Source organism: Cataglyphis hispanica, unplaced genomic scaffold (assembly GCF_021464435.1).
Source record: "Cataglyphis hispanica isolate Lineage 1 unplaced genomic scaffold, ULB_Chis1_1.0 scaffold59_size7322, whole genome shotgun sequence".
In the NCBI taxonomy this organism is placed as follows: domain Eukaryota; kingdom Metazoa; phylum Arthropoda; class Insecta; order Hymenoptera; family Formicidae; genus Cataglyphis; species Cataglyphis hispanica.
Window position 1 is genome coordinate 1 of NW_026099257.1, and position 7,322 is coordinate 7,322.

Here is a 7,322-nt window from a genome sequence, read left to right on the forward strand (position 1 = left end):
GATCACAACAACTCGGAAGACGACCTTCGAGAGAATGAAAGAAAAAAGGAAAGAAATTATCAATCACCGAATTCGGAAACGAGGCGAGAAGCGCGAGAGGACAAGGAGGATCCTCGCGCCGTGACGCAGGACCGTGCGGAGACGTGCCTCGAGGGATCCCGAAGGAGCTCCATCGCCGCGAGACACGGCGGGAAAAAAGGAGGTCCGCGACGGACACCGTGGCGTTCCTCGCTTCCGAGATCCCGGCGGGAAAAATATTGATCGCGATCTCGGGGGTGCGCGCGCCCCCGGTCATATGATCATGAGCGTGCCGCTAAACGGCTGCCTCGTGTGTTATCGCGTGATTGGCCGTGATAACACGCACCCCGATTGCGCATCCCCGGCTGGCCCGGCGTTACCGATTCTAGATCGCGGTATTCCCGGGTCAGACTGGCGCGAGCATGTGCGAGAGTCGGACGTGTCTTGGGCGAGAACGAATTGTGAGAGCGAAACAAGCGTAAGCGTGCGAGGAGAGATCTCGACCGAGAGTGAGGAGTGCGAGAGAGGTTGCGACAGGACCCCGGGAGGACGAGATCGAGCGAGAAGAAGCTGCCGAACCTTCGGACCTCCGAGAGGAGAGCATCGTTACCGGTGAGGCTATCCACACGTTAGCCACGCATGTTCGCGATATCGGGATCGCGTTGTTCTGCCGTCGTGGCCAAAATTTAGTGTTGTGTTTGCGTATGAGCTCCGCTCGGAAGTTTAGCGAATAATTTCGTTGTGGCGTAATTGTATTAGCGACACGGTTCCGTCGGCAAGAGATCCGAGCCCCGAAACGTCTCGAGTGTTGGACTCAATAAATATTGAGCGTTGTATATCGTCTCTCTGGAAATCGCGGACCGACACTACGGCGTAATATATTAGTCGCGTAATTTCGCGCCCGTCTAGCCTCTAAGTCGTGTATGTGTGAGATCGCCGAGTGCGAGTGTGTCTCGCGATTATGTATATCCCGATGTTAACCGTCGAGGATGAGTGCGTTTTGCGCGAATATTTCTGTCGATTATTTTCTTTGTCGAGTCATATGCGTTAGAATGAATGATAGAATGCTTTCGCGGAGGGTACGAAATATCATACTGAGCGCTGCGAGCTAGATTTGCACGGTGCATGTTAGGGGTGCACTGGATGCATGTGATAACCGTACGGCATGTTAGACTAGCGAGCGAAATATTATCGATCCACGAAGGATCCGATAATCGACCCGGTATAATTGCGCTCGGGCACAGGCTTGATCGACCCTGATTTAACGGCGTCTTACTTTCGGTGACTCTACGGCGTCTTCTTAACATCCAGTCTCGCTTCCGCAAATTTATTGACCCCGGGCATACCACCGTTAATCTTTGTTTATCATTCGGACGCATCTTTTCTAAATTAATAAAACTATTATTTCCTTGTTACGCTTGACGAATTTAATTTCTTTTACGCGTATTTGTCGTTCTGTCTGTGTCACCTCTTGCCTTCATATATCGTTCGTCCAACATCCGCCCTGCTCCTCTACCGTTAGGTGAGCTAGTCCGTCCGCGACGAAATCGAGTTCTTTCTTCGCGTCTTTTTTCCGCTTATCTCGCGTATTTGATGAAATTGAAACGTGCAAGACCGTATCTGGCGCCCAATTTCAATTCTCGCTAGTTTTACGATTTCATCACGGCCCGCGCGGAACACCATCCACCCCGTTCTCTCCCGGCGTGTAACCATTCCTCAATTCGTTGTGTTTTTGTAGACAATCCCCTTTTCTCATATCTCCCGACCGGCGAATCGTACTCCCGTTCGCCGGCGCCGCGGAACATCCGCGCGACGGAGAGATGGCGGACGTGCGCAGAGTTCGCGGAGGGAAAAGTTGTCGCAATATATATATATATATATATATATATATATATATATATGTTAAGTGTTACAAAATCGAAATAGTTAAACAAAGTTAATAACGCTTGTTGCCAGTTGTTTTGTGAATTATTATATATATTAAATTGTTTTCAATGGCTACTATAACACAATTGCCCGAAAAAGTGATTGCTATTATTCTAGAACACGAAAACATCAGCATAGAAGATATCATAAATTTTAAGTGCACGTGTAAGAGATTCTGACCGATAACACTGCTCTGCAAATTTTGGGAAAAGAAATATTATCAGAGGTATTTTTCTATTTCTAACTTTATTATATCTATTTTATGTCTTTCTCATCTATTTTATATCTATACACTCGATAGATTTTTGTTCATTCAACAAAACAATAGTAAAATAATTATATATTTTTATACTTAAATATCCAAATCTTTTTGTAATTTTTAACTTTTATGCTCTCTACAAATTGATAAAGTATAATAGTAATTAATTATATCTATTTAAAGATTATAAAGATCATGTGAACATTTCTTTTATCTTAAAATCTTTTTCCGGTTTTTAGTCTCATTTTAATAGCATGTGTGAAATAAAAAATATTCTTTCTCATTTAGTTTTCACTTGATTTCTCTTATTTATATAAAGGAACTTAAATGATGATGAGATTATTGCAGCAATAGTTATAGCAATAGTTAAAAATACATTGTGCATATATGTCTATTGTACAAATTAATATTTTCAGATTAAATTATATTTTTTAAATAAAAATCTAAATGTCTATTTATAAATTTTATAATTTGCTTTGAATTTTAATGTCTACGTGATTATTAAATTTATATGTATTTTAAAAAATACATTTTTAAAATTTATGGCTGATATTATGGCGTTATGAAATATTTGAGTATTTTCATTTTATTTTTTCTTAATTTTAGCTACCCTACTGCAGAAAAAAAGTATAACAAAGAAAAACAGAATAAAGTATTTCGTCATATCTATTTAAAAAAAAAAAAACAGGATTATATTATATCCACGAGTTACAATATTATGCATACGTGACGGCAGAATATAAATTAAGTTTTACTAACGTAAAACATTTTATACTTCTACTGCGCTTAATTGCAGAAGATTCTATAACGTATTATTTTGTGTGCGATGAGATAAATAAAAATTATGCACAAAAATCAAGGTAAAAAATGCAGTAAATTAAATTGTTATTGACATCATAAGTCAATGTAATTATTGTATTTAATATGTAATTTTTTTTCAGCAAACTGTTTTTTAATTTGACACATGAATATTACTTTAAAAGAATTTTTAACTGTATAAAGCATTATCGATTTATATATAAACAAATAAAATTTATGAATATGCCGAAGACGAAGATTCTTTTGGAAAAACAATTGACGATCGTAACGCAATATTTTGCGCCATGTTTCTTATTCGGACGTAAAAACGTGGTGAAATGAAATAACGCAAACAGTACTATGTTGTCTGAAAATTAAATATCCGTCTCATTCAATTTGCTCTACGGTTTTAGAGCAATTTTCTTTTTGGAGAGACAACAATATTGATGATAATTTCTGGGATGAAACAGAATCAAAGCAAATTATGGGCATTCTCGAAGAATATATATTTTCGGAGTTAGAAATCCATAAATTGCATCAATTATTAAAGACAACAGATCTCGAAGCAAAATATATAAAATATGTAAGTTACTTTTTATTATGTCAAATTATAATAATAATATAATAATAATAAAAGTATATGATAATAAAGTATATGATAATAATTATCATTATCATTATAATAATTATCAGTATAATAATTATCATCATAATAATTATCATTATATCTGTTGCGCAAATATAACGATAATAATTTTTATGGATGTTTTATATACAATTTATTTAATGAAATTTAATACAGTTTGCAGGAAGTTTTCGAAGACATTTATTGATTTTCACTTATAACATCATAGCAAGAAGATTCGGCGTACATTGCTGTGTAACAACGTATAAAAATGATATTGGAATCATATGGAAACCAAAATAGGAAAAATTTTAGTTTATTGCTAAAATTTTTTCAATATTTCTGGATAGATATACTCATATTGTACATAAATATATATATATATATATATATATATATATATATATATATATATACATATATGTATATTTATACAGTATATACACATTTTTTCATAAAAACATTTTCCTGGTTTCTTGCTTATTTGCTTTAAATTGACGAAAAGAAAGATTAGAATAAAAAATATTTTTTTTATTTGATTTAACAAAACAACTTCTGTATATTATATTCGTACATATGGAAAAGTAATAAAATGTTTGAAAAATTATATAAGTTTTAATTACAATGGACATTCTTCCTATATGTTTAAACACACACACACACACACACACACACACACACACACACACACACACACACATATATATATATATATATATATATGTATAAATTATTTTTCTTATTTTCAGCAATGCAAGTATTCGTAATACAGAATTCTTTTATCTAAGTCTGAACCCTCATCTATCTTACCCATCGAACGTTATCAGGGAATTATATCCAAATAATGTATTCTCTTCTGCGACTGTCCATTTATTTAGTCATATTTCGGTTGGTAACTTTTTATATTAATTTTAAGTAGTTAATAAAAATAACCATCAATTATGATTCTTGCAAATAATGTTAATTCAATAATGCTTAATATATTTAAATTCAATGTGTAAAAGTAATGAATTTCTTTTTATTATTTTATCTTTAAGTTATCAAAGTTTTTTAACTTTTTTTTAGGTAACACGTTTTATAATAAAAAATTACCACTTCTATCTAAAATATCATCAAAAATATTGCAGGGATTTCAATATTATTTTCATTTTACTATACCGATATTTTGCAGTAGACAAGCCCATAAATATATACGAAATATGATTATAGATACAATAGAGGTAGATTGTAACACATCGTGTAATGTACTATTAAATATATTCATATATTTAACAAATGAAAAAATTATATTATTTATAATTATACTAGTTTACAAGGTTTTCTGCCAAAGTATTTGAACACTGTTTCTAGAGTAATTTTCAATAGTAAGCATATCTGCCATCAAAACATTTCTATCGGCTCTGATTTTCGGGATATAAAAATAGTCATTTTTATAATATATAGTAAACTTTTGTTGAATTTAGAAATATATTTTAATTATTAATCATTAATCTTTTGTTACGCGTCTCCATTATATTTTTACCCATTATTTGTTATAATGAAATTTGTTTTGATGAAGCAAAAGATCGTAGCATAAAAATATTTTTTTTGTCGAACACTAGCACATTATATTATCGTACGTTATATATCCATATGCAAAAAGATAATAATTATCACTTTTTCTTGGTAAAAGATCAAAGTCCATAAAATTTTTAAATAAAACAATATGATTTTTTTTACAAAAATGTTTCTTTTATTTATTTCACACATAATATATTCACAGATTTAGATTAAAAAAAATAAAGTTTCATAAATTATATTTTACCGATAGAAGCTGTTAATTTTTTATAACTTTGTGTTAACATGTATGGAATGATAAAATGCAAAATAACCGATGGAATTTATTTAAAAGAAACTTAGTATAATTTTTTAAAATATGTTAGACAATTATTTTTTATTTGATATTGAAAATAATATTATGTCAAATTTCTTCGATTATTTTAAAAATGTAGCTTGTTGCGACAACTGAAATTTCTGCACATTTATAATCAGTCCATTGCAAATACTAGAAAAATTATAAATTTTAATTACAATGAACATTCTTTCTATATGTTTAACCGCACATATATGTATATAAAAATGTTTCTTTATAGTTTTAATGATACAAACAATGGGAATGATGCAGAGTTTTTTTATGTAAATCAGAATTCCAGTCTATTATATCCATCAATTTTTTGTTATATTCATCATTATATCCATCAATAATTCGTTACATATACATACAAATATATTATATATATGTAAAGTGTTACAAAGTCGAAAAAGTGAAACAAAATTAATAACCCTTGTTGCCAGTTGTTTTATGAATTATTATATATATTAAATTTTTTCCAGTGTCTATTATAACACAATTACACGAAGAGGTAATTACTATTATTTTGGAAAACGAAATCATCAGCATGGAGGATATTGTGAATTTTAAGTGCACGTATGAGAGATTCTGGCAAGTAACATTCCTTTGCAAGTTTTGGGAAAAAAAATTTTATCAGAGATATTTTTCTATTTTTAATTTTTTTATATCTATTTTATATCTATCAAATCTAATTTATATATATATACACTCGATAGATTTTTGTGACTAACAAAGCAATAGTAAAATTAGAAAATTGTAAAAAAAATAAAACAAAAATTATTAGTTGTTATTTCAATAATTTAAATTGTGTGTGTATGTGTTTGTTGAATTAGTGAAAATTAACCAAGTTTATGATGTTACAATTTAATAAAATTGTAGTAAAAAATAAAGATTTAGTAAAACCAAAATATTCATACATCTGAGGGCTTAATGAGTCATTATCCAATCTATATATTCATAAATGTATTGCAAATTATTTGATAGACATAGCTTTCTATTATCCGTAGTTAATTATTTTCATAGATTATGTTACGTTCGGTAGACTTCACGAATATTTTTTTTTACTAATATATAAATTATTGCGTCCAGCAGACTGTATGGTTGTTTTCTTTCATCGAAAATCCGTTAGTGACATAAATTTACGTTCTAAGAAATAGTCTACGTCTGACAGAAAAAATAAACAGGCGAAGTCTGGGAAGCAAGACTGTGTAATCTCGCTGTCGAAAGTCAAGTATAAAAACAGATCTATAAATTTAAACGTTACAACTCTGAAGGTTCAAGAATTTTAAACAAAAGATAACAGACAGTCAAACATTAGAAATCTAAAACCATGTGGAAGCGAATGACAAGCAGACAACGAGATATTCAAGCTCAAGTTCGAGTATCAGACCCAAAAACTCTAAGCAAAAAAAGGAGAGCGAAGTACAGAACAATTCACAGATGATACAAAAGGACTTAATAAACGCTGAACAAGACAACGCGTCTCTCTCTGACGTTCTTTTCTTCATTAAGGTTTACCCGTTTCTTGACTGCATCTCACAGTATATTCCGAGTTATACTTGATTAAAATTTTATCATAGTGGCATCTTGTGTTTTTATAAAGACTTTGCGCTGCAAGAACTATCCGAAAGAACTAAGAACTTTATAGTGCTGAGTGAATCAACCTCCATCCAACGAGCTCGTGAGCCAAGGCCTATCAAACCACATTTTATAGACCAAATATTATCACACTCGATAAGAAGTAAGTGCTTAAATTCTTCAATTAATTAGTCCAAAGTAATTCTTGGGTTTAACAATCTAACTAA

General features: G+C 31.5%; 1 long non-coding RNA gene across 2 annotated transcripts; it reads left to right on the forward strand.

The window, feature by feature from the left end:
• The first annotated feature begins 434 nt into the window (after positions 1 to 434).
• Positions 435 to 4,827, forward strand: LOC126858688 (uncharacterized). Of its 2 annotated transcripts, none has more exons than XR_007688715.1 (7): positions 435 to 630; positions 2,062 to 2,170; positions 2,810 to 3,063; positions 3,145 to 3,584; positions 3,804 to 3,940; positions 4,385 to 4,518; positions 4,692 to 4,827. It is a non-coding gene; the product is annotated as an uncharacterized LOC126858688 (long non-coding RNA). The 2 variants fall into 2 exon arrangements; XR_007688714.1 differs by having other exon boundaries at positions 4,385 to 4,514.
• The last annotated feature ends 2,495 nt before the right edge of the window (positions 4,828 to 7,322 follow it).